This window comes from Chiloscyllium plagiosum, unplaced genomic scaffold (genome assembly GCF_037043375.1).
Source record: "Chiloscyllium plagiosum isolate Xiang-an unplaced genomic scaffold, Cpla_swu_hap1 HiC_scaffold_45, whole genome shotgun sequence".
NCBI lineage: Eukaryota > Metazoa > Chordata > Chondrichthyes > Orectolobiformes > Hemiscylliidae > Chiloscyllium > Chiloscyllium plagiosum.
This window is the reverse complement of record NW_028270183.1, coordinates 65,041,294-65,069,079: the sequence shown is the minus strand read 5'-3', so window position 1 is coordinate 65,069,079 and position 27,786 is coordinate 65,041,294. Positions and strand designations below refer to the sequence as shown.

Below are 27,786 nucleotides of genomic sequence, written 5' to 3'. Positions count from 1 at the left end.
TTTTTCGACAGTGTTCGCTATAGAAAATGAAAATGTTGGCGAGGAAGATACAGAGCTACTTGCGTCTAGACGAGAAGAGATTGAGGTTCACAAGAAAGAGATATTAGAAATACTGCAGAGTGTGAAAATAGATAAGTCAGCTGGGCCGGATGGGAGCGATCTGATTTTGTTGAGTAAATGCACTGCAGGAAGGTACAAATCAAGCTGATGCTTACAACGGCTCGTTTTGAGCCGCTAATTTCAGTGAAGTGGCAGCGCCAATAAAAGGTGTCACGCATCTCGTCTAATTCCACATCCTGAGCTCGAAATGACCAGAGGTTTCTCGCCGAGTTTCTGCAGGGTCTTGTTTGGACGACACCATGACACTTTTTCACTGGAGTGGATCATGAAATCGCGTCGTGACTGTGAATAAAACGATGGAAACTTCCAGCAGAGAAGGAGGCGACCCTGAAGCAGGCAGCTGAGGACAAATGTCTCTCCTTTGCCAGTGAAAGGCACTGCTTCACAAATTGGAAACTTCGAAGTGAAGCAATGTTGGTGATTATCTTCGGTGCTTGTTCACCTTTTTAATTCTGATTCCGTGAAAGTCCATGGCATTACATATCGACATTCTGCCAAGTGCAGGTTTGTCTCTTGGGCCAGTGGCGTAATGGATAACGCGTCTGACTTCGGATCAGAAGATTGTAAGTTCGAGTCCTACCTGGCTCGAGGGGGGATGTTTCGCTTTAACCGTGGTATACGTTGACGCTCCCCTGTAAAGTTCTCTCGGGACATCTCCTCTGTGCTTCCGCATGTAAAGCTTGCATTTGTCCTATTGTCCATTTCAAATTCCAGCTCTCCACAACGGACACCTCCGTCAGTTTGGCGGTATCTTCTGGTGTGTCTCCCTCTGTGGGTGAAAATGAGCATGAGTTCCTCAAAAGAGTTACAATTCGTTATACTTCTGTCCCATTATTGTGCAATGTAAGAACATAGGATAACCTCATTGACATTTGACCTGGAAACATTAGAACACACGAGGCTTTGGGCCAAAGTTCGAAACTGCGACTGGAATACATGGCTCTCTGATTAGCCGCAATGCACACGGGCGGAATGGCCTTTTCCCACTTTGTAAATTTTCGAAGACAATTTGAAAAAAATCTGCAACGAAAATGTTCAGACAGGGTGTTTTATTTACACCAAATACGATAGTATCTATCGCCTTGTCTTGTTATTTACTTGTGAGGATTCGGTACTCTCAGCACCGTGGCCCGGATCGTATTCCCGCTCATGGAATGGTTGTATTGTTCAGCAAACTTATCGGTGTACCAGTACTTCTGCCGATTTTCCGATGTTGGCAGGTCATTGGTTTTGTCCAAAACATTATGAAGGTTAACATAAAACAAATAGCTGCAGGTGCTGGAAATCTGAGCCAAAAACGAAAATTGTTTGTGCAGCGGAGCATGACTGGCAACAGAAACGTCGACTCTCCTGCTCCTCGGATGCAGCCTGACCTGCTGTGCTTTTCCAGCATCACTCTGATCTAAAGTCAGGTTTCCAGCATCTGCAGTCCTCACTTTTGCCTAGTTTCTTCAGTGTCTCTGGTTCCCAATTCAAGAAGTCCATCTCTAGCGGTTTCATGTTTGTACCTCCGTGCTGAGGAGTTGAAGAGTGAAGAAAAGTAACTCACCTCCTCCATCTCTGGGGTAATTAGGGACTGAAAATGAATCGTGTCACATTGAAATATATCTACATGCGAATTAATCTCTGTCTTTTATTGGGAACCATCTCTTTCATTGTAACCATCAGGAAAGATCATTTCGTTCGCCAGAAAAAGAAATGAATATGTCACTAACCTTTGTTTGCTTCAGGTCCGAGAATACTCAGATCAATAGCTCCCTTGCTTACTTCTGCTGGTCATGTTCGCAAAGAGATATGGCAAATTGCCAAGTGTGATTTTCCTTTCAATAAATAATTTTGACTCAGTTTGCCTGCAAATATCTTTTCCTACCTTTGTGCTTTTCTTCTTTTACATTGGTGTCTCGCAGCTTACAAATGACAGCAAAGGTATGAAAGGAGATGGGAGCATTTCGCTCAAGTCAACGGTAGCTTTCAATGAGATCACGGCTGATTAGGTCAATGCTCAACGCACCTGAGCCGTCTGTAGTCATGGCCGAGCGGTTAAGGCGATGGATTAGAAATCCATTGGGGTTTCCCCACGTAGGTTCGAATCCTGCTGACTTCGTTATGAATGCTTTCCTGCTGGTACAATTTTCGCTCAAAGTTCAGAAAACCTATTTTGTGAACCAGGCCGGTAATTTGATTAGACTTGGGAAACTCGAGTTCTACATCAGAAATGTTCCATATTTAAAACATTATCTCTGTTTCTCTTTCCAGATACACTGCTCGACACATCGGGTTTTGCAGCTGTTATTGAACATCCTGAGCAGAAGTGCTGCTTTTCATTAGATTCCTTTCATCCCTGTCCACTGTTCTCTGACTCGGGTCAGTGGCAACACTTCCTCCTGCTCGTCAAAGTGCTCATTCCCCACCGCTCCCTCTCCCATCATTAGAAACAACCGCAGGAAATCGCCACTTAACCATCTTTGTTCCAAAGTGAAACTCATCAGCCTCGGGAATCTCTCCACCAAACGGGACTTCTCATCCCTGGACATGGTGCAAGCCAGAGGATTGTGGAGAGATACTGTGAAAATATTGTCAGTTGGCAGTTGAAAAAATGTTTAGGAAGCAAACCATATAATTTAGGCTCCAGCTTTGTAAATCTTGAGAAACTCTTTGGGAAATGGAATCAGAGGAGAATGAAGAAGTGTGAACTGTCGGATCGAGTAGAGGACGGGACATTGACTCTGATGTTCTCGGGACAGGAACTGATCTGAGACATTGAAATCATTCTCGCTCACGTACGTGAGGAATGCAAACTTCATCTGGACTCTGGGACAATGAAAAACTCTGGAACACTCAAGACAATATCCAAATATTTACTGGGATCACTACAGTACGAGTACTATAGATGAGTCATTTTTTGCCCAGTGTGTGCAGGAGGGCTTCCTGACACAGTACGTACACATGCCTTCAAGGGACGAAGCCACTTTCGATTTAGTACTGGGTAACGAGCCTGGCCAGGTTTTAGATTCGGAAGTAGGTGAGCACTTTGGAGACAGCGATCCCAATTCTCTCAGGTTTACTTTCGTGATTGAAAGGGATAGGTGTACTCCACGGAGCAAGAGTTTCAGCTGGTGGAAGGGAAATTACGATGCAATGAGGTAAGATTTAGGAAGCGTAGAATGGGGTAGGAAACTGCAGGGGGTGAGCACATTAAAATGTGGAGCTTATTCAAGGAAAAGCTCCTGTGTGTCCTAGATAAGTATGTACCTGTCAGGCAGGGAGGAAGGTATAGAACGCGTGAGCCGTGGTTTACTAAGGAAGTGGAATCCCTGGTCAAGAAGAACAAGAAGTCTTATGTTAGGACAAAATGTGAAAACTCAGTTAGAGCGCTCGAGGGTTCCGACAATATCAGGAGAGACCTAAAAAGAGAGCTGAGAAGAGCCAGGAGGAGTCATGAGAAGTTGTTGGCAGATAGGATCAGGGTTAACCCTAAGGTTTTCCATAGGTATGTCAGGAATAAAAGAATGACGAGAGTTAAATTTGTGACAATCAAGGATAATAGTGGGAAGTTGTGTGTGGAGTCAGAGGAGATAGGGGAAGCACTAAATAAATATTTTTCGACAGTGTTCGCTATAGAAAATGAAAATGTTGGCGAGGAAGATACAGAGCTACTTGCGTCTAGACGAGAAGAGATTGAGGTTCACAAGAAAGAGATATTAGAAATACTGCAGAGTGTGAAAATAGATAAGTCAGCTGGGCCGGATGGGAGCGATCTGATTTTGTTGAGTAAATGCACTGCAGGAAGGTACAAATCAAGCTGATGCTTACAACGGCTCGTTTTGAGCCGCTAATTTCAGTGAAGTGGCAGCGCCAATAAAAGGTGTCACGCATCTCGTCTAATTCCACATCCTGAGCTCGAAATGACCAGAGGTTTCTCGCCGAGTTTCTGCAGGGTCTTGTTTGGACGACACCATGACACTTTTTCACTGGAGTGGATCATGAAATCGCGTCGTGACTGTGAATAAAACGATGGAAACTTCCAGCAGAGAAGGAGGCGACCCTGAAGCAGGCAGCTGAGGACAAATGTCTCTCCTTTGCCAGTGAAAGGCACTGCTTCACAAATTGGAAACTTCGAAGTGAAGCAATGTTGGTGATTATCTTCGGTGCTTGTTCACCTTTTTAATTCTGATTCCGTGAAAGTCCATGGCATTACATATCGACATTCTGCCAAGTGCAGGTTTGTCTCTTGGGCCAGTGGCGTAATGGATAACGCGTCTGACTTCGGATCAGAAGATTGTAAGTTCGAGTCCTACCTGGCTCGAGGGGGGATGTTTCGCTTTAACCGTGGGATACGTTGACGCTCCCCTGTAAAGTTCTCTCGGGACATCTCCTCTGTGCTTCCGCATGTAAAGCTTGCATTTGTCCTATTGTCCATTTCAAATTCCAGCTCTCCACAACGGACACCTCCGTCAGTTTGGCGGTATCTTCTGGTGTGTCTCCCTCTGTGGGTGAAAATGAGCATGAGTTCCTCAAAAGAGTTACAATTCGTTATACTTCTGTCCCATTATTGTGCAATGTAAGAACATAGGATAACCTCATTGACATTTGACCTGGAAACATTAGAACACACGAGGCTTTGGGCCAAAGTTCGAAACTGCGACTGGAATACATGGCTCTCTGATTAGCCGCAATGCACACGGGCGGAATGGCCTTTTCCCACTTTGTAAATTTTCGAAGACAATTTGAAAAAAATCTGCAACGAAAATGTTCAGACAGGGTGTTTTATTTACACCAAATACGATAGTATCTATCGCCTTGTCTTGTTATTTACTTGTGAGGATTCGGTACTCTCAGCACCGTGGCCCGGATCGTATTCCCGCTCATGGAATGGTTGTATTGTTCAGCAAACTTATCGGTGTACCAGTACTTCTGCCGATTTTCCGATGTTGGCAGGTCATTGGTTTTGTCCAAAACATTATGAAGGTTAACATAAAACAAATAGCTGCAGGTGCTGGAAATCTGAGCCAAAAACGAAAATTGTTTGTGCAGCGGAGCATGACTGGCAACAGAAACGTCGACTCTCCTGCTCCTCGGATGCAGCCTGACCTGCTGTGCTTTTCCAGCATCACTCTGATCTAAAGTCAGGTTTCCAGCATCTGCAGTCCTCACTTTTGCCTAGTTTCTTCAGTGTCTCTGGTTCCCAATTCAAGAAGTCCATCTCTAGCGGTTTCATGTTTGTACCTCCGTGCTGAGGAGTTGAAGAGTGAAGAAAAGTAACTCACCTCCTCCATCTCTGGGGTAATTAGGGACTGAAAATGAATCGTGTCACATTGAAATATATCTACATGCGAATTAATCTCTGTCTTTTATTGGGAACCATCTCTTTCATTGTAACCATCAGGAAAGATCATTTCGTTCGCCAGAAAAAGAAATGAATATGTCACTAACCTTTGTTTGCTTCAGGTCCGAGAATACTCAGATCAATAGCTCCCTTGCTTACTTCTGCTGGTCATGTTCGCAAAGAGATATGGCAAATTGCCAAGTGTGATTTTCCTTTCAATAAATAATTTTGACTCAGTTTGCCTGCAAATATCTTTTCCTACCTTTGTGCTTTTCTTCTTTTACATTGGTGTCTCGCAGCTTACAAATGACAGCAAAGGTATGAAAGGAGATGGGAGCATTTCGCTCATCAAGTCAACGGTAGCTTTCAATGAGATCACGGCTGATTAGGTCAATGCTCAACGCACCTGAGCCGTCTGTAGTCATGGCCGAGTGGTTAAGTCGATGGATTAGAAATCCATTGGGGTTTCCCCACGTAGGTTCGAATCCTGCTGACTACGTTATGAATGCTTTCCTGCTGGTACAATTTTCGCTCAAAGTTCAGAAAAACTATTTTGTGAACCAGGCCGGTAATTTGATTAGACTTGGGAAACTCGAGTTCTACATCAGAAATGTTCCATATTTAAAACATTATCTCTGTTTCTCTTTCCAGATACACTGCTCGACACATCGGGTTTTGCAGCTGTTATTGAACATCCTGAGCAGAAGTGCTGCTTTTCATTAGATTCCTTTCATCCCTGTCCACTGTTCTCTGACTCGGGTCAGTGGCAACACTTCCTCCTGCTCGTCAAAGTGCTCATTCCCCACCGCTCCCTCTCCCATCATTAGAAACAACCGCAGGAAATCGCCACTTAACCATCTTTGTTCCAAAGTGAAACTCATCAGCCTCGGGAATCTCTCCACCAAACGGGACTTCTCATCCCTGGACATGGTGCAAGCCAGAGGATTGTGGAGAGATACTGTGAAAATATTGTCAGTTGGCAGTTGAAAAAATGTTTAGGAAGCAAACCATATAATTTAGGCTCCAGCTTTGTAAATCTTGAGAAACTCTTTGGGAAATGGAATCAGAGGAGAATGAAGAAGTGTGAACTGTCGGATCGAGTAGAGGACGGGACATTGACTCTGATGTTCTCGGGACAGGAACTGATCTGAGACATTGAAATCATTCTCGCTCACGTACGTGAGGAATGCAAACTTCATCTGGACTCTGGGACAATGAAAAACTCTGGAACACTCAAGACAATATCCAAATATTTACTGGGATCACGACAGTACGAGTACTATAGATGAGTCATTTTTTGCCCAGTGTGTGCAGGAGGGCTTCCTGACACAGTACGTACACATGCCTTCAAGGGACGAAGCCACTTTCGATTTAGTACTGGGTAACGAGCCTGGCCAGGTTTTAGATTCGGAAGTAGGTGAGCACTTTGGAGACAGCGATCCCAATTCTCTCAGGTTTACTTTCGTGATTGAAAGGGATAGGTGTACTCCACGGAGCAAGAGTTTCAGCTGGTGGAAGGGAAATTACGATGCAATGAGGTAAGATTTAGGAAGCGTAGAATGGGGTAGGAAACTGCAGGGGGTGAGCACATTAAAATGTGGAGCTTATTCAAGGAAAAGCTCCTGTGTGTCCTAGATAAGTATGTACCTGTCAGGCAGGGAGGAAGATATAGAACGCGTGAGCCGTGGTTTACTAAGGAAGTGGAATCCCTGGTCAAGAAGAACAAGAAGTCTTATGTTAGGACAAAATGTGAAAACTCAGTTAGAGCGCTCGACGGTTCCGACGATATCAGGAGAGACCTAAAAAGAGAGCTGAGAAGAGCCAGGAGGAGTCATGAGAAGTTGTTGGCAGATAGGATCAGGGTTAACCCTAAGGCTTTCCATAGGTATGTCAGGAATAAAAGAATGACGAGAGTTAAATTTGTGACAATCAAGGATAATAGTGGGAAGTTGTGTGTGGAGTCAGAGGAGATAGGGGAAGCACTAAATAAATATTTTTCGACAGTGTTCGCTATAGAAAATGAAAATGTTGGCGAGGAAGATACAGAGCTACTTGCGTCTAGACGAGAAGAGATTGAGGTTCACAAGAAAGAGATATTAGTTATACTGCAGAGTGTGAAAATAGATAAGTCAGCTGGGCCGGATGGGAGCGATCTGATTTTGTTGAGTAAATGCACTGCAGGAAGGTACAAATCAAGCTGATGCTTACAACGGCTCGTTTTGAGCCGCTAATTTCAGTGAAGTGGCAGCGCCAATAAAAGGTGTCACGCATCTCGTCTAATTCCACATCCTGAGCTCGAAATGACCAGAGGTTTCTCGCCGAGTTTCTGCAGGGTCTTGTTTGGACGACACCATGACACTTTTTCACTGGAGTGGATCATGAAATCGCGTCGTGACTGTGAATAAAACGATGGAAACTTCCAGCAGAGAAGGAGGCGACCCTGAAGCAGGCAGCTGAGGACAAATGTCTCTCCTTTGCCAGTGAAAGGCACTGCTTCACAAATTGGAAACTTCGAAGTGAAGCAATGTTGGTGATTATCTTCGGTGCTTGTTCACCTTTTTAATTCTGATTCCGTGAAAGTCCATGGCATTACATATCGACATTCTGCCAAGTGCAGGTTTGTCTCTTGGGCCAGTGGCGTAATGGATAACGCGTCTGACTTCGGATCAGAAGATTGTAAGTTCGAGTCCTACCTGGCTCGAGGGGGGATGTTTCGCTTTAACCGTGGTATACGTTGACGCTCCCCTGTAAAGTTCTCTCGGGACATCTCCTCTGTGCTTCCGCATGTAAAGCTTGCATTTGTCCTATTGTCCATTTCAAATTCCAGCTCTCCACAACGGACACCTCCGTCAGTTTGGCGGTATCTTCTGGTGTGTCTCCCTCTGTGGGTGAAAATGAGCATGAGTTCCTCAAAAGAGTTACAATTCGTTATACTTCTGTCCCATTATTGTGCAATGTAAGAACATAGGATAACCTCATTGACATTTGACCTGGAAACATTAGAACACACGAGGCTTTGGGCCAAAGTTCGAAACTGCGACTGGAATACATGGCTCTCTGATTAGCCGCAATGCACACGGGCGGAATGGCCTTTTCCCACTTTGTAAATTTTCGAAGACAATTTGAAAAAAATCTGCAACGAAAATGTTCAGACAGGGTGTTTTATTTACACCAAATACGATAGTATCTATCGCCTTGTCTTGTTATTTACTTGTGAGGATTCGGTACTCTCAGCACCGTGGCCCGGATCGTATTCCCGCTCATGGAATGGTTGTATTGTTCAGCAAACTTATCGGTGTACCAGTACTTCTGCCGATTTTCCGATGTTGGCAGGTCATTGGTTTTGTCCAAAACATTATGAAGGTTAACATAAAACAAATAGCTGCAGGTGCTGGAAATCTGAGCCAAAAACGAAAATTGTTTGTGCAGCGGAGCATGACTGGCAACAGAAACGTCGACTCTCCTGCTCCTCGGATGCAGCCTGACCTGCTGTGCTTTTCCAGCATCACTCTGATCTAAAGTCAGGTTTCCAGCATCTGCAGTCCTCACTTTTGCCTAGTTTCTTCAGTGTCTCTGGTTCCCAATTCAAGAAGTCCATCTCTAGCGGTTTCATGTTTGTACCTCCGTGCTGAGGAGTTGAAGAGTGAAGAAAAGTAACTCACCTCCTCCATCTCTGGGGTAATTAGGGACTGAAAATGAATCGTGTCACATTGAAATATATCTACATGCGAATTAATCTCTGTCTTTTATTGGGAACCATCTCTTTCATTGTAACCATCAGGAAAGATCATTTCGTTCGCCAGAAAAAGAAATGAATATGTCACTAACCTTTGTTTGCTTCAGGTCCGAGAATACTCAGATCAATAGCTCCCTTGCTTACTTCTGCTGGTCATGTTCGCAAAGAGATATGGCAAATTGCCAAGTGTGATTTTCCTTTCAATAAATAATTTTGACTCAGTTTGCCTGCAAATATCTTTTCCTACCTTTGTGCTTTTCTTCTTTTACATTGGTGTCTCGCAGCTTACAAATGACAGCAAAGGTATGAAAGGAGATGGGAGCATTTCGCTCATCAAGTCAACGGTAGCTTTCAATGAGATCATGGCTGATTAGGTCAATGCTCAACGCACCTGAGCCGTCTGTAGTCATGGCCGAGTGGTTAAGGCGATGGATTAGAAATCCATTGGGGTTTCCCCACGTAGGTTCGAATCCTGCTGACTACGTTATGAATGCTTTCCTGCTGGTACAATTTTCGCTCAAAGTTCAGAAAAACTATTTTGTGAACCAGGCCGGTAATTTGATTAGACTTGGGAAACTCGAGTTCTACATCAGAAATGTTCCATATTTAAAACATTATCTCTGTTTCTCTTTCCAGATACACTGCTCGACACATCGGGTTTTGCAGCTGTTATTGAACATCCTGAGCAGAAGTGCTGCTTTTCATTAGATTCCTTTCATCCCTGTCCACTGTTCTCTGACTCGGGTCAGTGGCAACACTTCCTCCTGCTCGTCAAAGTGCTCATTCCCCACCGCTCCCTCTCCCATCATTAGAAACAACCGCAGGAAATCGCCACTTAACCATCTTTGTTCCAAAGTGAAACTCATCAGCCTCGGGAATCTCTCCACCAAACGGGACTTCTCATCCCTGGACATGGTGCAAGCCAGAGGATTGTGGAGAGATACTGTGAAAATATTGTCAGTTGGCAGTTGAAAAAATGTTTAGGAAGCAAACCATATAATTTAGGCTCCAGCTTTGTAAATCTTGAGAAACTCTTTGGGAAATGGAATCAGAGGAGAATGAAGAAGTGTGAACTGTCGGACCGAGTAGAGGACGGGACATTGACTCTGATGTTCTCGGGACAGGAACTGATCTGAGACATTGAAATCATTCTCGCTCACGTACGTGAGGAATGCAAACTTTATCTGGACTCTGGGACAATGAAAAACTCTGGAACACTCAAGACAATATCCAAATATTTACTGGGATCACTACAGTACGAGTACTATAGATGAGTCATTTTTTGCCCAGTGTGTGCAGGAGGGCTTCCTGACACAGTACGTACACATGCCTTCAAGGGACGAAGCCACTTTCGATTTAGTACTGGGTAACGAGCCTGGCCAGGTTTTAGATTCGGAAGTAGGTGAGCACTTTGGAGACAGCGATCCCAATTCTCTCAGGTTTACTTTCGTGATTGAAAGGGATAGGTGTACTCCACGGAGCAAGAGTTTCAGCTGGTGGAAGGGAAATTACGATGCAATGAGGTAAGATTTAGGAAGCGTAGAATGGGGTAGGAAACTGCAGGGGGTGAGCACATTAAAATGTGGAGCTTATTCAAGGAAAAGCTCCTGTGTGTCCTAGATAAGTATGTACCTGTCAGGCAGGGAGGAAGGTATAGAACGCGTGAGCCGTGGTTTACTAAGGAAGTGGAATCCCTGGTCAAGAAGAACAAGAAGTCTTATGTTAGGACAAAATGTGAAAACTCAGTTAGAGCGCTCGACGGTTCCGACGATATCAGGAGAGACCTAAAAAGAGAGCTGAGAAGAGCCAGGAGGAGTCATGAGAAGTTGTTGGCAGATAGGATCAGGGTTAACCCTAAGGCTTTCCATAGGTATGTCAGGAATAAAAGAATGACGAGAGTTAAATTTGTGACAATCAAGGATAATAGTGGGAAGTTGTGTGTGGAGTCAGAGGAGATAGGGGAAGCACTAAATAAATATTTTTCGACAGTGTTCGCTATAGAAAATGAAAATGTTGGCGAGGAAGATACAGAGCTACTTGCGTCTAGACGAGAAGAGATTGAGGTTCACAAGAAAGAGATATTAGTTATACTGCAGAGTGTGAAAATAGATAAGTCAGCTGGGCCGGATGGGAGCGATCTGATTTTGTTGAGTAAATGCACTGCAGGAAGGTACAAATCAAGCTGATGCTTACAACGGCTCGTTTTGAGCCGCTAATTTCAGTGAAGTGGCAGCGCCAATAAAAGGTGTCACGCATCTCGTCTAATTCCACATCCTGAGCTCGAAATGACCAGAGGTTTCTCGCCGAGTTTCTGCAGGGTCTTGTTTGGACGACACCATGACACTTTTTCACTGGAGTGGATCATGAAATCGCGTCGTGACTGTGAATAAAACGATGGAAACTTCCAGCAGAGAAGGAGGCGACCCTGAAGCAGGCAGCTGAGGACAAATGTCTCTCCTTTGCCAGTGAAAGGCACTGCTTCACAAATTGGAAACTTCGAAGTGAAGCAATGTTGGTGATTATCTTCGGTGCTTGTTCACCTTTTTAATTCTGATTCCGTGAAAGTCCATGGCATTACATATCGACATTCTGCCAAGTGCAGGTTTGTCTCTTGGGCCAGTGGCGTAATGGATAACGCGTCTGACTTCGGATCAGAAGATTGTAAGTTCGAGTCCTACCTGGCTCGAGGGGGGATGTTTCGCTTTAACCGTGGTATACGTTGACGCTCCCCTGTAAAGTTCTCTCGGGACATCTCCTCTGTGCTTCCGCATGTAAAGCTTGCATTTGTCCTATTGTCCATTTCAAATTCCAGCTCTCCACAACGGACACCTCCGTCAGTTTGGCGGTATCTTCTGGTGTGTCTCCCTCTGTGGGTGAAAATGAGCATGAGTTCCTCAAAAGAGTTACAATTCGTTATACTTCTGTCCCATTATTGTGCAATGTAAGAACATAGGATAACCTCATTGACATTTGACCTGGAAACATTAGAACACACGAGGCTTTGGGCCAAAGTTCGAAACTGCGACTGGAATACATGGCTCTCTGATTAGCCGCAATGCACACGGGCGGAATGGCCTTTTCCCACTTTGTAAATTTTCGAAGACAATTTGAAAAAAATCTGCAACGAAAATGTTCAGACAGGGTGTTTTATTTACACCAAATACGATAGTATCTATCGCCTTGTCTTGTTATTTACTTGTGAGGATTCGGTACTCTCAGCACCGTGGCCCGGATCGTATTCCCGCTCATGGAATGGTTGTATTGTTCAGCAAACTTATCGGTGTACCAGTACTTCTGCCGATTTTCCGATGTTGGCAGGTCATTGGTTTTGTCCAAAACATTATGAAGGTTAACATAAAACAAATAGCTGCAGGTGCTGGAAATCTGAGCCAAAAACGAAAATTGTTTGTGCAGCGGAGCATGACTGGCAACAGAAACGTCGACTCTCCTGCTCCTCGGATGCAGCCTGACCTGCTGTGCTTTTCCAGCATCACTCTGATCTAAAGTCAGGTTTCCAGCATCTGCAGTCCTCACTTTTGCCTAGTTTCTTCAGTGTCTCTGGTTCCCAATTCAAGAAGTCCATCTCTAGCGGTTTCATGTTTGTACCTCCGTGCTGAGGAGTTGAAGAGTGAAGAAAAGTAACTCACCTCCTCCATCTCTGGGGTAATTAGGGACTGAAAATGAATCGTGTCACATTGAAATATATCTACATGCGAATTAATCTCTGTCTTTTATTGGGAACCATCTCTTTCATTGTAACCATCAGGAAAGATCATTTCGTTCGCCAGAAAAAGAAATGAATATGTCACTAACCTTTGTTTGCTTCAGGTCCGAGAATACTCAGATCAATAGCTCCCTTGCTTACTTCTGCTGGTCATGTTCGCAAAGAGATATGGCAAATTGCCAAGTGTGATTTTCCTTTCAATAAATAATTTTGACTCAGTTTGCCTGCAAATATCTTTTCCTACCTTTGTGCTTTTCTTCTTTTACATTGGTGTCTCGCAGCTTACAAATGACAGCAAAGGTATGAAAGGAGATGGGAGCATTTCGCTCATCAAGTCAACGGTAGCTTTCAATGAGATCACGGCTGATTAGGTCAATGCTCAACGCACCTGAGCCGTCTGTAGTCATGGCCGAGTGGTTAAGGCGATGGATTAGAAATCCATTGGGGTTTCCCCACGTAGGTTCGAATCCTGCTGACTACGTTATGAATGCTTTCCTGCTGGTACAATTTTCGCTCAAAGTTCAGAAAAACTATTTTGTGAACCAGGCCGGTAATTTGATTAGACTTGGGAAACTCGAGTTCTACATCAGAAATGTTCCATATTTAAAACATTATCTCTGTTTCTCTTTCCAGATACACTGCTCGACACATCGGGTTTTGCAGCTGTTATTGAACATCCTGAGCAGAAGTGCTGCTTTTCATTAGATTCCTTTCATCCCTGTCCACTGTTCTCTGACTCGGGTCAGTGGCAACACTTCCTCCTGCTCGTCAAAGTGCTCATTCCCCACCGCTCCCTCTCCCATCATTAGAAACAACCGCAGGAAATCGCCACTTAACCATCTTTGTTCCAAAGTGAAACTCATCAGCCTCGGGAATCTCTCCACCAAACGGGACTTCTCATCCCTGGACATGGTGCAAGCCAGAGGATTGTGGAGAGATACTGTGAAAATATTGTCAGTTGGCAGTTGAAAAAATGTTTAGGAAGCAAACCATATAATTTAGGCTCCAGCTTTGTAAATCTTGAGAAACTCTTTGGGAAATGGAATCAGAGGAGAATGAAGAAGTGTGAACTGTCGGACCGAGTAGAGGACGGGACATTGACTCTGATGTTCTCGGGACAGGAACTGATCTGAGACATTGAAATCATTCTCGCTCACGTACGTGAGGAATGCAAACTTCATCTGGACTCTGGGACAATGAAAAACTCTGGAACACTCAAGACAATATCCAAATATTTACTGGGATCACTACAGTACGAGTACTATAGATGAGTCATTTTTTGCCCAGTGTGTGCAGGAGGGCTTCCTGACACAGTACGTACACATGCCTTCAAGGGACGAAGCCACTTTCGATTTAGTACTGGGTAACGAGCCTGGCCAGGTTTTAGATTCGGAAGTAGGTGAGCACTTTGGAGACAGCGATCCCAATTCTCTCAGGTTTACTTTCGTGATTGAAAGGGATAGGTGTACTCCACGGAGCAAGAGTTTCAGCTGGTGGAAGGGAAATTACGATGCAATGAGGTAAGATTTAGGAAGCGTAGAATGGGGTAGGAAACTGCAGGGGGTGAGCACATTAAAATGTGGAGCTTATTCAAGGAAAAGCTCCTGTGTGTCCTAGATAAGTATGTACCTGTCAGGCAGGGAGGAAGATATAGAACGCGTGAGCCGTGGTTTACTAAGGAAGTGGAATCCCTGGTCAAGAAGAACAAGAAGTCTTATGTTAGGACAAAATGTGAAAACTCAGTTAGAGCGCTCGAGGGTTCCGACGATATCAGGAGAGACCTAAAAAGAGAGCTGAGAAGAGCCAGGAGGAGTCATGAGAAGTTGTTGGCAGATAGGATCAGGGTTAACCCTAAGGCTTTCCATAGGTATGTCAGGAATAAAAGAATGACGAGAGTTAAATTTGTGACAATCAAGGATAATAATGGGAAGTTGTGTGTGGAGTCAGAGGAGATAGGGGAAGCACTAAATAAATATTTTTCGACAGTGTTCGCTATAGAAAATGAAAATGTTGGCGAGGAAGATACAGAGCTACTTGCGTCTAGACGAGAAGAGATTGAGGTTCACAAGAAAGAGATATTAGAAATACTGCAGAGTGTGAAAATAGATAAGTCAGCTGGGCCGGATGGGAGCGATCTGATTTTGTTGAGTAAATGCAATGCAGGAAGGTACAAATCAAGCTGATGCTTACAATGGCTCGTTTGGGGCCGCTAATTTCAGTGAAGTGGCGGCGCCAATAAAAGGTGTCACGCATCTCGTCTAATTCCACATCCTGAGCTCGAAATGACCAGAGGTTTCTCGCCGAGTTTCTGCAGGGTCTTGTTTGGACGACACCATGACACTTTTTCACTGGAGTGGATCATGAAATCGCGTCGTGACTGTGAATAAAACGATGGAAACTTCCAGCAGAGAAGGAGGCGACCCTGAAGCAGGCAGCTGAGGACAAATGTCTCTCCTTTGCCAGTGAAAGGCACTGCTTCACAAATTGGAAACTTCGAAGTGAAGCAATGTTGGTGATTATCTTCGGTGCTTGTTCACCTTTTTAATTCTGATTCCGTGAAAGTCCATGGCATTACATATCGACATTCTGCCAAGTGCAGGTTTGTCTCTTGGGCCAGTGGCGTAATGGATAACGCGTCTAACTTCGGATCAGAAGATTGTACGTTCGTGTCCTACCTGGCTCGAGGGGGGATATTTCGCTTTAACCGTGGTATACGTTGACGCTCCTCTTGTAAAGTTCTCTCGGGACATCTCCTCTGTGCTTCCGCATGTAAAGCTTGCATTTGTCCTATTGTCCATTTCAAATTCCAGCTCTCCACAACGGACACCTCCGTCAGTTTGGCGGTATCTTCTGGTGTGTCTCCCTCTGTGGTGAAAATGAGCATGAGTTCCTCAAAAGAGTTACAATTCGTTATACTTCTGTCCCATTATTGTGCAATGTAAGAACATAGGATAACCTCATTGACATTTGACCTGGAAACATTAGAACACACGAGGCTTTGGGCCAAAGTTCGAAACTGCGACTGGAATACATGGCTCTCTGATTAGCCGCAATGCACACGGGCGGAATGGCCTTTTCCCACTTTGTAAATCTTCGAAGACAATTTGAAAAAAAATCTGCAACGAAAATGTTCAGACAGGGTGTTTTATTTACACCAAATACGATAGTATCTATCGCCTTGTCTTGTTATTTACTTGTGAGGATTCGGTACTCTCAGCACCGTGGCCCGGATCGTATTCCCGCTCATGGAATGGTTGTATTGTTCAGCAAACATATCGGTGTACCAGTACTTCTGCCGATTTTCCGATGCTCGCAGGTCATTTGTTTTGTCCAAAACATTATGAAGGTTAACATAAAACAAATAGCTGCAGGTGCTGGAAATCTGAGCCAAAAACGAAAATTGTTTGTGCAGCGGAGCATGACTGGCAACAGAAACGTCGACTCTCCTGCTCCTCGGATGCAGCCTGACCTGCTGTGCTTTTCCAGCATCACTCTGATCTAAAGTCAGGTTTCCAGCATCTGCAGTCCTCACTTTTGCCTAGTTTCTTCAGTGTCTCTGGTTCCCAATTCAAGAATTCCATCTCTAGCGGTTTCATGTTTGTACCTCCGTGCTGAGGAGTTGAAGAGTGAAGAAAAGTAACTCACCTCCTCCATCTCTGGGGTAATTAGGGACTGAAAATGAATCGTGTCACATTGAAATATATCTACATGCGAATTAATCTCTGTCTTTTATTGGGAACCATCTCTTTCATTGTAACCATCAGGAAAGATCATTTCGTTCGCCAGAAAAAGAAATGAATGTGTCACTAACCTTTGTTTGCTTCAGGTCCGAGAATACTCAAATCAATAGCTCCCTTGCTTACTTCTGCTGGTCATGTTCGCAAAGAGATATGGCAAATTGCCAAGTGTGATTTTCCTTTCCTTTCAATAAATAATTTTGACTCAGTTTGCCTGCAAATATCTTTTCCTACCTTTGTGCTTTTCTTCTTTTACATTGGTGCCTCGCACCTTACAAATGACAGCAAAGGTATGAAAGGAGAGGAAGATACTGAGATACTTGCGTCCAGAGTACTAGAGATTGATGTTCACAAGGATTAGGTGATAGAAATACTGCAGAATGTGATAACAGACAAGTCCCCTGGGGATGGGATCTGTCCTCGTATCCTCTGGGAAGCAAGGGAAGAGATTGATGAGCATTTGGCATCGATCGTCAAATCATCGTTATCTACAGGAATAGTGCCTGTGCAATGGAGCATAGCATACGTTGTTCCCGTGTTCAAAAAGTGTCGTAGAGACAACCCTGCTAATTACAGACCAGTGAGTCTCACTGCAGTTGTTAGTAACGTGTTGGAAAAGGTTATTATAGATAGGATTTATGACCATCTAGAAAAGAAAAATCTGATCAGGGACAGTCAGCACGGTTTTGTGATGGGTAGGCCTTGCCTAACGAATCTTATTGACTTTTTTGACAAAGTGACCAAACAGGGAGATGACAGTAAACCGGTTGATGTGGTGGATATGGGTTTCAGCAAGTTGTTCGATAAGGTTCCCCACAATAGGCTATTATATAAAATGCGATGGAATGGAATTGTGGGAGAGATGGCAGCTTTGATCATTAATTGGCTTGCCAATAGAAAACATTGTTATAGTTGATGGAACATGTTCTTCTTGGTGTCCAGGTACTGGCGACGTACCACAAGGGTCGGTGTTAGGTCCACTGCTGTTACATGAGGTCTAACCTTGCCAATCAGTCTCCCATGGGGAACATTGTTGAACGCCTTACTGAAGTCCATATAGATCACATTTACTGCTTCGTCCTCATCAATCTTCTTTGTTACTTCAAAAAATTCATTCAAGTTTGTGAGACATGACTTCCCACGCACAAAGCCATGTTAACTGTCCCGAATCAATCCTTGTCTTTCCAAATACATGTACATTCTGTTCCTCAGGATTCCGTCCAACAATTAGAGCATTCTTGGCAGATGCAGTTTCATGTCGGGAATGCGAGTTCATATACTTTGTTGGGAAGAATCAAAAGACACGCTACTATTAAAATCGATAGAAACGCAAAAGATGTGCAGTGCAGAGGAGTCTCAGTGTTCTTATACATGAAACGAACAAAGGTTAATCACATATTTATTTCTTGCTGCCAAAAGAAAGCCTTTTCTGATGCTCACAATTAAAGAGATGGTTTTCAAGAAAATAGGGAAATTAAGTCACCAGTAGAGTAATCAATTACCAAGATATCCCTCGTGATGTTTTATGGGACATGTGGGATTTTTTTGATTATTGTTCTCCAAACGTTTTTACAATGGAACCGAGAGTTTTAGATGGGAAGTTAAGATCACGCATGACTATTGCCATTTTCGTCACTCACACACAATATTTTTTCCTTGTACGATTTATTTCGCTTTGTGGTTACTGCGAGTGGGCTTGTAAACTACACATGCTTGTGAGTTCATTCCTCACTGTTCCTCAACTCCAGCCAAACAGACTTTACGTCCTTATTTACTGAATCGAGGTAATCTCTAACCATTGCATAAATGTCATTAAAACTTCGATATTTCACAGGTCTCTGTATATCATCTTACAATATTAATTGATCCTTTACTGTATTGCAGTTGCGCAAAAGAAGAGAAAAATTGAAGAGAGAATGGTGGACCTCCGCTTCACACACCCGTTATTGAAGCGAAAATGCAGATTACTGCCCATAATGCGATCGTGGAAGCATGTGCCAAACCCTCAGGAATCACAGAATAAGTGTAGTGCCACAGGGCATGTCAGGGACAGCACCAGAAAGACAACAGAAATGCTGCTCTGAGCTCCTATTTTGGATATATTTCTCAATGAGCAATAGAGTGTTACATGTGTTCCATCAGGAGTTACCTCACACAAGGAAGTAACCAGTGCTTCAGACGGTCATATCATCCGAGTTCCAAGCCTTGGAATCAGAGACATTCAATATTCTGTGCATAACTGCAAGGAACAGCTGTCCGAGGTGTTTACAGTCCAGGAGAAATTATGAATGCAGCTCTCTAGTTGTCAGCCTCTTTCTCCTATGTCGTGTTTCGTGCAGTCCCTGCGGGGAATGTCGTCAACCACGTTTGACCTGCACATGATGCGGATTGGGCCTTGTTTTCTCGTGAGTTGTTGTCTGAGTGAGGCTCTCGGTTTCTGTGCTGTCATAAGTCCGAGTGTTCGGAGGAGTCTGGACATCGTTTTCCAGAATTTGTTTTTAATACAGGGAAGCATGATTTAAAAATTACCTCAAAGCATATCCTCGTTGCGAACTTTGTGTGCCATGCATTTGCGAATGAAAGTGTGTGGATATTGGTTCTTGGCAAAGAATTTGTGTGGGCGTCAGTCCAGCAGTCCCTAGTAGCAATACGTACAAACGGCAAGGGCCACACATTCGACTAGAATAGTACAACAATAATCGGACAGGGCAAGCAGAAGACAGCCAGACAATTCCTGGAAGCAGGGCACTCATCCACGGATTCCATCCGTTGGACCCAATCTGCAATCACAACAAACGGAAGCAGCAGGAATGAAACCAAATGAATTCGTACCAAAACATGAGAGCAGCGCTTCACATGAACCTCTGTAGCGCTGAGAATGTCACCCAGACAGGCGAGGAAAAGTCTGCAAACCATCTTCCTCGCGTCACCGAACTTTTCAACAAGAACTCCAGAAGCATCCGAACTTCACATCTTTCTGCTCCAAAACACTCCGCTTTTCCACAACAGAGAATTGCACACTCAACTACCGCGTGTAAGATGAGAATATCGGCCCCTACACTACCAAGGGCGGCAGTAAGAGCGAGGGGAAACGGCTGCCACTGTCATTCCACAGCTACAAACGCTCTCTTTGAAAGGTACATTTTCGTATGAATATCGGGGCAGCAGTAGAATATGGGAACTAAACAGCCCGCGCTGTGTATTCATATTCTGGACAATGTGAGTTGTTCACAGCTTTCCCTGAAAGTGAGTGGACGTCGTTATTTCACCGTTGTTGTGAAGCCAGATCCTGCACTAAATCTGCTCCCTCGTTTTTTGTTGTTGTGGCTAAAAGTTGGGCAATCGCAACGTAAAACGTTGTTATATTTCTCTCATTTCCTTCATTACTGTTCTGGTGAGGGAGGCTGGAGATTGGCTCGCTCGATCAGATGGAGGCACCAGCTCATTGTTGACCTAATTTAATCGAGAATATAATTGGTAATATTCACTTTGTATGGTACATTTTTCTGTTATGTTTTATGTTACTTGAGCACTTTCTGTTCCTTGGCAATGCACTAAATCTCCAGAATGTCGGCAAGCTCCGTTTGGAATTGTTTCGGTGCTATTTGTGTGAACAGTTCTTGACATACACGTCTCGCACTGCCTCACAGACAGAAGTAATGAGTTTGTGTGTCTGATAATGACTCTGCCTTTTGAGTTTTGCACCTTGTCCACGTTAAGAGCTGTCAGTTTTTGGATTCTCTGGAGAGTTGAGGGGATAACACGATTTCTGAGGTTTTTTTTAGTCAACGAGATTATTTGATGGAGAACTTGGGAATGTATCAAGGAGAATGGTCATTGTCTGTAAATGTCTGGAAAACATTCCTCTCTGTGTCATTTCAAAACATTACGCCTCAAGAAAAAATAAAATTCAAACACGCTGACTTAGTAACAAACAGCATGCGTTTTTGCAAGTGGTCTATTGAAACTGTTGTCAGGTACTGGAGTGTCACAGAATTGCCTTCTTCTCCAACTTGCACCTGCTGAACAGATGACCGTAACTAATCTGAACATATTTGCCAATATTTGTCCCTTATCTCTCCGAACACTTCCTGTCTGTATACCCATTTAGATGCCACTAAATGTGGCAATTTATTCCACACGCACAAAAATGTCTCCCTTTCAAATTGTACTGCTCTCACATAAAACCTATGCTATCTCGCTTTAAACTCACGTGACCTCTGAAAAATTGTAGATTGACTATGTTCTCTGCTCGTCTACCTCATTATTTTGTAAACTTTTCCAAGGACATCCCTCAGGCCTGAAGCTCCGGGGAAAACTATCGAAGAATATTCAGCTTCTCACTAATGTCCACACCATACAAACCTTTCAAATTGTTGTAAATATTTTTTTTAAATTATGCGAAGGTATTCATAGAAAGTGCCAGGGGAAATTGCCTGAAGTGAAGCGATGCTGAAACATTAGTCTTGACAGGTTTGGCACTTAGTTATCGTCAGGGAGCGTCGCCGAGTGGTTTAATGTAGGCAAAACCAATGAATACAGATGCTGGAGACCAGATTCAGGATCAGTGGTGCTGAAGAGCGCAGCAGTTCAGGCAGCATCAGAGGAGGAGTAAAATCGACGTTTCGGGCGATACCCTATATTCCTGATGAAGGGCTTTTGCCTGAAACGTCGATTTTACTGCTCCTCGGATGCTGCGTGAACTGCTGTGCTCTTCCAGAGAGGTTTAATGTGCTAGGTTAGGGTCCAGTCTCTATTGCGTCGTGGGTTTGAAACCCAACTTTGCAATAGAACTACTGCAGGCAGCTTTTTATGACAGAACTACACAGGTCCTGATATTGCTTTATGGGTGTGTTTGTTACTCCTCGGGTCTCTCACCCTCTCTGCGATAAACACGGGAACATGAGCAACTGAATCTTAAAATAATGAGAACTACTGCTGTCCACATCCTCTCGAGAACTGTGCGTTTGGATGTGTACACGCACAATTTTGCAGCAGGTTGCAGTGTCTCAAATGGTCAGAGCATTTGGCTGAAATGTTGGTTGTCCTAGCCCAAAAAGAGCACAGAGCCTCAAATATTTCACATCAAGTATTGAGACCGACCATATACTGACAATACAACCACGAGAATCCACCCATGATTGACCCTGAGTCCACAGTGAGTAAGATGGTCACGTGCAGCAGAATGTGACCCCACTCTCTACAAGCCCCTGCTGCCACCAGAAAGGGGCCACTGCAGTTTCAATCAGCGGCTTCCTGCCCAGCCATGGGACACAGCTCATGGAAACTCCTTCCTCAGGAATGGCTGTTGCCGTGTGAAAGGGTAAATAATTCTAATTCAAATTGCAAATGGCTTCAGAAGATTGTTCCTGTTTTTAAAACATTTTATAATCAGAATTCCTGTCTCGAATATTAGAAGTGGTAAACTTTGTAGGCAGGTAGAACAAAGCAAGTGTTGATTGTGAGGACTCTGTCTCTTCAGCAGACGGGATTCCCTACACTCTAATCAGAAATTATTTGGTTTCCTGAGGTATTTTCCCGATTGATTTGCAGTCTGCCAGAGTGTCTAGGAATCAGTTCGGCGACCTAAGGATCAGGGTCAAAATATGAACATATTAACAGAGAATCGTAAATCCCGGGGCAAGGCCTAAATGGATTGTAATGGTCTGAAGGAATAAATCTGAGAATTGAAAGACTTGAATAATGTTATTTTCAATGGGGAGGAATGAACGAGATTTTTGAAAATTGCCGTGTCAGCTGAATTAAACTCAGTATGAAATCATAAATTAACCAACACCAATCCTGTCCTGGTTCGCTCAGTCGGTAGAGTTTGAGACCTTTGATCTCAATGATGTGGGGTCGAGACCCACGCAGGGCGCTGTTGTTTGCTAATAGGTTTGCCGCTCTCCATTAATGTCGCAGGAGCGAATTCGCTCGCTGGGGCAGGTTTTGTTGACACATTTTTTCCTCCGTTTTTGATCATCTCTTAGTTTCTGAGTGAAAACTGTCTCCAATGTACTGCAGGTGCAAGAGACAAAGTTATCAGTTCGGCCGAATATGCTATAAACGATGTCCCTTCCAAAACGTGAGGTACCATTCCAAACATGCCCCAACCAAAATGTCCAGAGACGTCGAATGCGAATGGCCACATGACAGTGACAGCTGCATGTCAAATGGTGCTGTATTGAATTAACTGAACGAGAATGCTCTGATGGAAACCGAATGGAACTCTCCCTGAAATTTTCCCAATTCACTCGGTAAATGATGCTGTTTGTACCCATATGGGTTTACGGAATGAACAGCTTATTGTCAGTAACAGAGGTGGGGGTGATGCAGGATAGTGAGATTTCTGTGTGGGTCAGAAGTGATTTGTTCGAACAGGGAATTCAAACGTCCACAGAGCAGACATAGCTGATTGGTCCAGGATCACACTTCTCCCTTCTGTTTCAGTACCAACAAAAGAAATTGCGGGAAAATCTCAACAGGACTGGTAGAATCTTGGAATGGAAAACCGAGTTAAGTCTTCAAGACCAGTGACACTTATTTCTCCATGTCCATCTCCGTCTAGCTTTTTATTGAATATCTCCTGACTCTCAACTTTATACTCAGTTTCTCTTTTATTACTCCGTCTCCAAACATTCTCCCAGTCTCAAAATTTAATCGCAGATCTGTTTCATCTCTCACCTCGCCGAGTTATGAGAGGAGGATTTCGAAATGCACGATTAACTCTGTTTCTATTTCCTTAGATACTGGATGGCCAGAGACCAGAAGGCATCAGAGTACAGTTAGAGCTTTCAGCCCATCTGGTCTGCCCGCCATTCGGTCATGACTCATATCGTTCCCAAACCAATTCTCAGCCTTCTATCTGTGACACTTAGCTCCCCTGAATTTAGGATCCTGTCTTTTTCCCAGAGTGCGAATGAAACCATCCCAACCGTCTCCACATCTGCTGGCGGCTGTTACACCGTATCTGTGTGTGATCGAGCTCGGTTTCAGGCCCACACAGCAAACACGTCTGTTCTGAACAATGCACTTCCCGCTACATGACAGATCGATCGGGTCTCTGACCACATGGTTTTTCTGCGAGTCAGTAGTTAGCTCCTTCACCACCCACGGAAAGTACCGTTGCTTCAAAATGTGGGGACAAAGAACGATAGGCACAAGAGTTTGTACAGGTTAGGTCGAAAGGGTTATTGTGAACTTCAATGGAGTCCCTGCTTCAGAGTCTGGGTTTGAATCGCCTAGGCCTGGATAAAATTCCAATTCAGGAAATGAAGATTTATTTCTCTTCTTGTGGCTAATCTGAAAGAAAACCATTTTCTGCTTCCACAGAGAGCACAGACCCGGTTCTGCCAGAAGGAATCCAGTGATTGATTGCTGGAATCTTAGAGTCATAGAGATGTACTGCAGGGAAACAGACCCTTCGTTCAAACCTCTCCGTGCTGACCGGAAATCCCAACCCAATTTGGTCCCTCTTGCCAGCACACGGCCCATATCCCTCAAGACCCTTCCTACCCATATACCATTTCAAATGCCTCTTGAATGTTTGTTGCAATTGTACGAGCCACCACCACATCCTCTGGCAGCCATGGCAGCACATACACGAATAAATTGTCACTGCAAATCCCCTCTAAGGATCTCGCCTTTCTGAGCTGAAACTATCACGCTGTTCATTCAATGTCGCTGGGTTTAATTCTTGGAACTTCCTCCCTATCGACATCATGGCTGTATCACTGTGTTGAGCACTTCGAGGACGAAGTAAAGTAACTTACCATCTCAATCTTTTGAGTAATTATGGTTGGGCAGTGAAGCCTATCCCAAAGAGTGACGTGTATTCTCCTGAATTTCGTTTGAAAAAGCTGCAGTTTCCAAGTGGACACCCGAAACTGATCCGGAACAAGTGTAAAGTTTCGAAGGGAAAGTAGGATAAACTGAAAGTCAATGATGACTGGGATGAATGAGGCAGAAAGTGAGTGAGGGGCTGTTGGTACAAGGATCAATGTCAGTGCTAATGGTTTAGCCCTTACTGCCCACTGTTAACATCGACTCACACACCATTCCTGGTAGATTCACCACCATTACCCTGATCTCTTGGTATGAGTTTCCCTCTGTGCATATTCAGGCGGTAAATCGGCCCCGAGAGGATGAACGCATACTGTTTATCCCGTCAGGTTAAAGAGGTGAAAGCATCAGTTTGAAATCAAAGCAAGAAGAGATAGCCTCTTCCTGTACATTTTCAGTGGACAGTCACCAGCTGTGAACTTCTTTTCTGCACGAGCGGATGTTGATATAAATTCTCATCGAGCAGCTTTATTACAGAAAGGTGGTCCGATTAACTGTGATCAAATACTTCATTAAATGCTCTTATTGATTTGAAGAACAGTGTCTGTGGTTTCGTCAGTTAAAGCATATGGTAATAACCAGGCGTTAATGGTGTCAAATGCTGTCAAATGTTCTGTACATTGAAAGTTCATTGTTTAAACTTCTTGTAAAAGCCGTATTGTTTATCCAACATCGCGAAAGTGACGGATCAGCATGCTTCTTGTGTTTGAGCTCAGACCGTTGTTATTTCGTGCTACCAAGCCCTACCGCCTGATGTGGACCCATTAATCGATGTTCTATCCTGCTAATTCAACGCAGAGTTCTTTTTACTCTGTTCGACAAGGATTTGTCTATCTCTTCTACTATTATTCTCCGTCCGTCTTTTCAAGTTTGTTGGGAATAATGAAGAGATGCAGGAGACACTGCAGACTTGCAGGACAATGTTGTAGTAATAACGCATCCAATGAGATAATGGCTCTCATTGTCTGCTGTCACCATTCATTGATTTTAGGCAAACGGCAAAGGCACCATAGAAATCCTTTTATTGGAGAGAAACTGCTTTTTTTCTGGTCTATTATGAATGCTATTTAGAATTGTAAATGCTCATAACGTTTTGTGTGAACAAATGTCACCTGATCTCAGACCTAAGTAACACAGACATTACTTGGAGACTGTGAGCCCAGTTCTACACACTCTGGCCGGGAGGGATGAGAAAGCCACGGACCAGACTCCGATTTTAACACTTTTCCAAGAGTAGAAATGAAAAATGAGGGATATTGACAGACAGAGAGTGGGGGAATGTAGAAGAGAGTGAGATGGCACAGAGAGACAAAGGGAGGCAAACAGAAATTCTCCATTCACCATGGCTGCTCATCGACATAAAGGCGAAGAAAAAGGTAATGAAGGCCAGCCTTTCACCAACTCAGAGCAACAGCAACAACATTACAGCTTATAAAGGAATTTTGCATTTTTACAGATGTCGTCTGTCAGCTAATGAGAGATTCTGGTAGACATGCTGTTTCGTGAAGTGAAATTGACAATTACCCAGGCAATAAAACAATAAAAAGCATAAGTAGCCTGAATCTGTGATATGAAACATTAAATCTCTTTGTCTCCACAGATGCTGTCATGCCTGCAGAGTTTCTCTGTCAATTCCTGTTGTTGATTCAGATTTCCAGGATTTGCACTTCTTTGTTTTATGCTAGTCTGAATCCTGTTTGTGACAATACTCGATTAATTGCCAGTTCCATACAACATTCCCTGCTTTGGGAAGGTTGTCAACAACATAAACGGTCAGAGGAAATCCCGCATTGCTACAGCAGTGAGAGCACTGAGTCCTTAACAGTAGACTTCCACGGAAAGTGAAATATGGCGCTATAAGTTTTCTCAATGAATCCACTTTTACTTTTTTCATTTGGGATCATTTTAGCTGCACATCAGTTTCTTTCTTTCTTCCATTTCTGTCAGCTTGGAAAAGGCCTTTCCGCCCATCTGCAGTGAGGGTTATTGGACATTCATCTTTTCGAGTCCAGGAGCTACTATTTCTTGGAGGACCTTCTGCACTGCATCTCGGGTGGGGTGGGTGCGAGGCTGTACCACTATATTCACCTGTCTATAGATATCGGAGAAGGGTCTATCTATTCCACACCACCAGGCTTCCTCATCGCTCTTCTGAATCTTGGTTATTATTACCCTTGCCATGGCACCTCCTTCTTTGATAACAGGAAACCGATATCCCGTGTCAGGTGTACCTGTAGCCGTGGTGGATACTACTAAGTGCCAGTAACTGGGTACACAAGGATCTCTGCGTAAATATTTATTGAATTATTTATAGTCATCCTGGTTACCAAACGGGCATGTAAAGGTCAACTTAGCATCCTTGGTTAAGATTACCGTCTGCGGTTGTATCTCAGACACCCCTGCCTTCACGAGTCGTCCTGCCATGCAGCCCCATATTTTTATGAGTCTTCTAATCACTACTTGCACTTACTTGGATCCGGTGTTGTCCGATGTCTCCACAAGGTCAGCTACACGTTTGCAATGGCTGGCGTGTATCAACGTGGCTCTTTCGGCGATCTTAACAGCTGTCTGTGTTGTAGGGAGCCCTTGGAACGGTCCCAGCCAGCTGTTGGCCTTCAGGCTTTTGCTCCTGAAGTCTTTCACCACTATCCAGTCTTCAGTTTCTAGATTGTGCATCTTCCCTTCTGCTGGTTGGGGTAGTGCTGCCCTTCTTTTGATTCTGTATTTGAGACAGAAGTGTGGAGAGTTTTATACCGTAACATAACATCTCGTCCTCACAGTGGTCTATTATCTGTCTTACAATCGGTCTTGGGCCAATTCCTGTATTGGGCCACCTTCCAAACAAAATCTCAAACGTTCTAAGATTTACTCTTCCTCTCCTTCATATACATTAGCACAATTGGAAATGTCTTTGTCCATGGCACTTCTAATTCCTCACAACATTTTGCCAATTTATTTTTAAGGGTAGTTTTCTCTCTTTCAACTGCCCCACCGCTCGCTGGGTGATAGGCACAATGTTGCCTCACCTTTATTCCCAAGTAATTACTGATCTGCTGTACGGCAATATTTATAAATGGCTTTCCATTGTCCCTGCTTAGCCTTTCAGGGATGACCCATCTCGGAATTATTTCAATTAGCAAAGCCTTGGCTACCGCACTGGCATCCTGTTTAGACGTTGGAGCACTTCCACCACCTTGGGAAAACATCAACTATTACCAGACAATGCCTTTTCCCTTCGCTGGGTGTTAGTTCAATAAAATCCATCTGTAAATGTTCAAAGGGTCTTTGGGATTGGGGGTGT

General features: G+C 43.9%; 7 non-coding genes across 7 annotated transcripts; all 7 read left to right on the top strand.

Annotated features, from left to right (window-relative positions):
- The first annotated feature begins 635 nt into the window (after positions 1–635).
- trnar-ucg (transfer RNA arginine (anticodon UCG)) lies at positions 636–708 on the top strand. The gene has a single exon. It is a non-coding gene; the product is annotated as a tRNA-Arg (tRNA).
- A 3,645-nt stretch (positions 709–4,353) lies between these two features.
- trnar-ucg (transfer RNA arginine (anticodon UCG)) lies at positions 4,354–4,426 on the top strand. Its single transcript has one exon. It is a non-coding gene; the product is annotated as a tRNA-Arg (tRNA).
- Positions 4,427–5,863: 1,437 nt separating this feature from the next.
- Positions 5,864–5,945, top strand: trnas-aga (transfer RNA serine (anticodon AGA)). Its single transcript has one exon. It is a non-coding gene; the product is annotated as a tRNA-Ser (tRNA).
- A 2,129-nt stretch (positions 5,946–8,074) lies between these two features.
- On the top strand, positions 8,075–8,147 carry trnar-ucg (transfer RNA arginine (anticodon UCG)). The gene has a single exon. It is a non-coding gene; the product is annotated as a tRNA-Arg (tRNA).
- Positions 8,148–9,584: 1,437 nt separating this feature from the next.
- Positions 9,585–9,666, top strand: trnas-aga (transfer RNA serine (anticodon AGA)). Its single transcript has one exon. It is a non-coding gene; the product is annotated as a tRNA-Ser (tRNA).
- A 2,129-nt stretch (positions 9,667–11,795) lies between these two features.
- On the top strand, positions 11,796–11,868 carry trnar-ucg (transfer RNA arginine (anticodon UCG)). Its single transcript has one exon. It is a non-coding gene; the product is annotated as a tRNA-Arg (tRNA).
- A 1,437-nt stretch (positions 11,869–13,305) lies between these two features.
- On the top strand, positions 13,306–13,387 carry trnas-aga (transfer RNA serine (anticodon AGA)). Its single transcript has one exon. It is a non-coding gene; the product is annotated as a tRNA-Ser (tRNA).
- Positions 13,388–27,786: the final 14,399 nt, after the last annotated feature.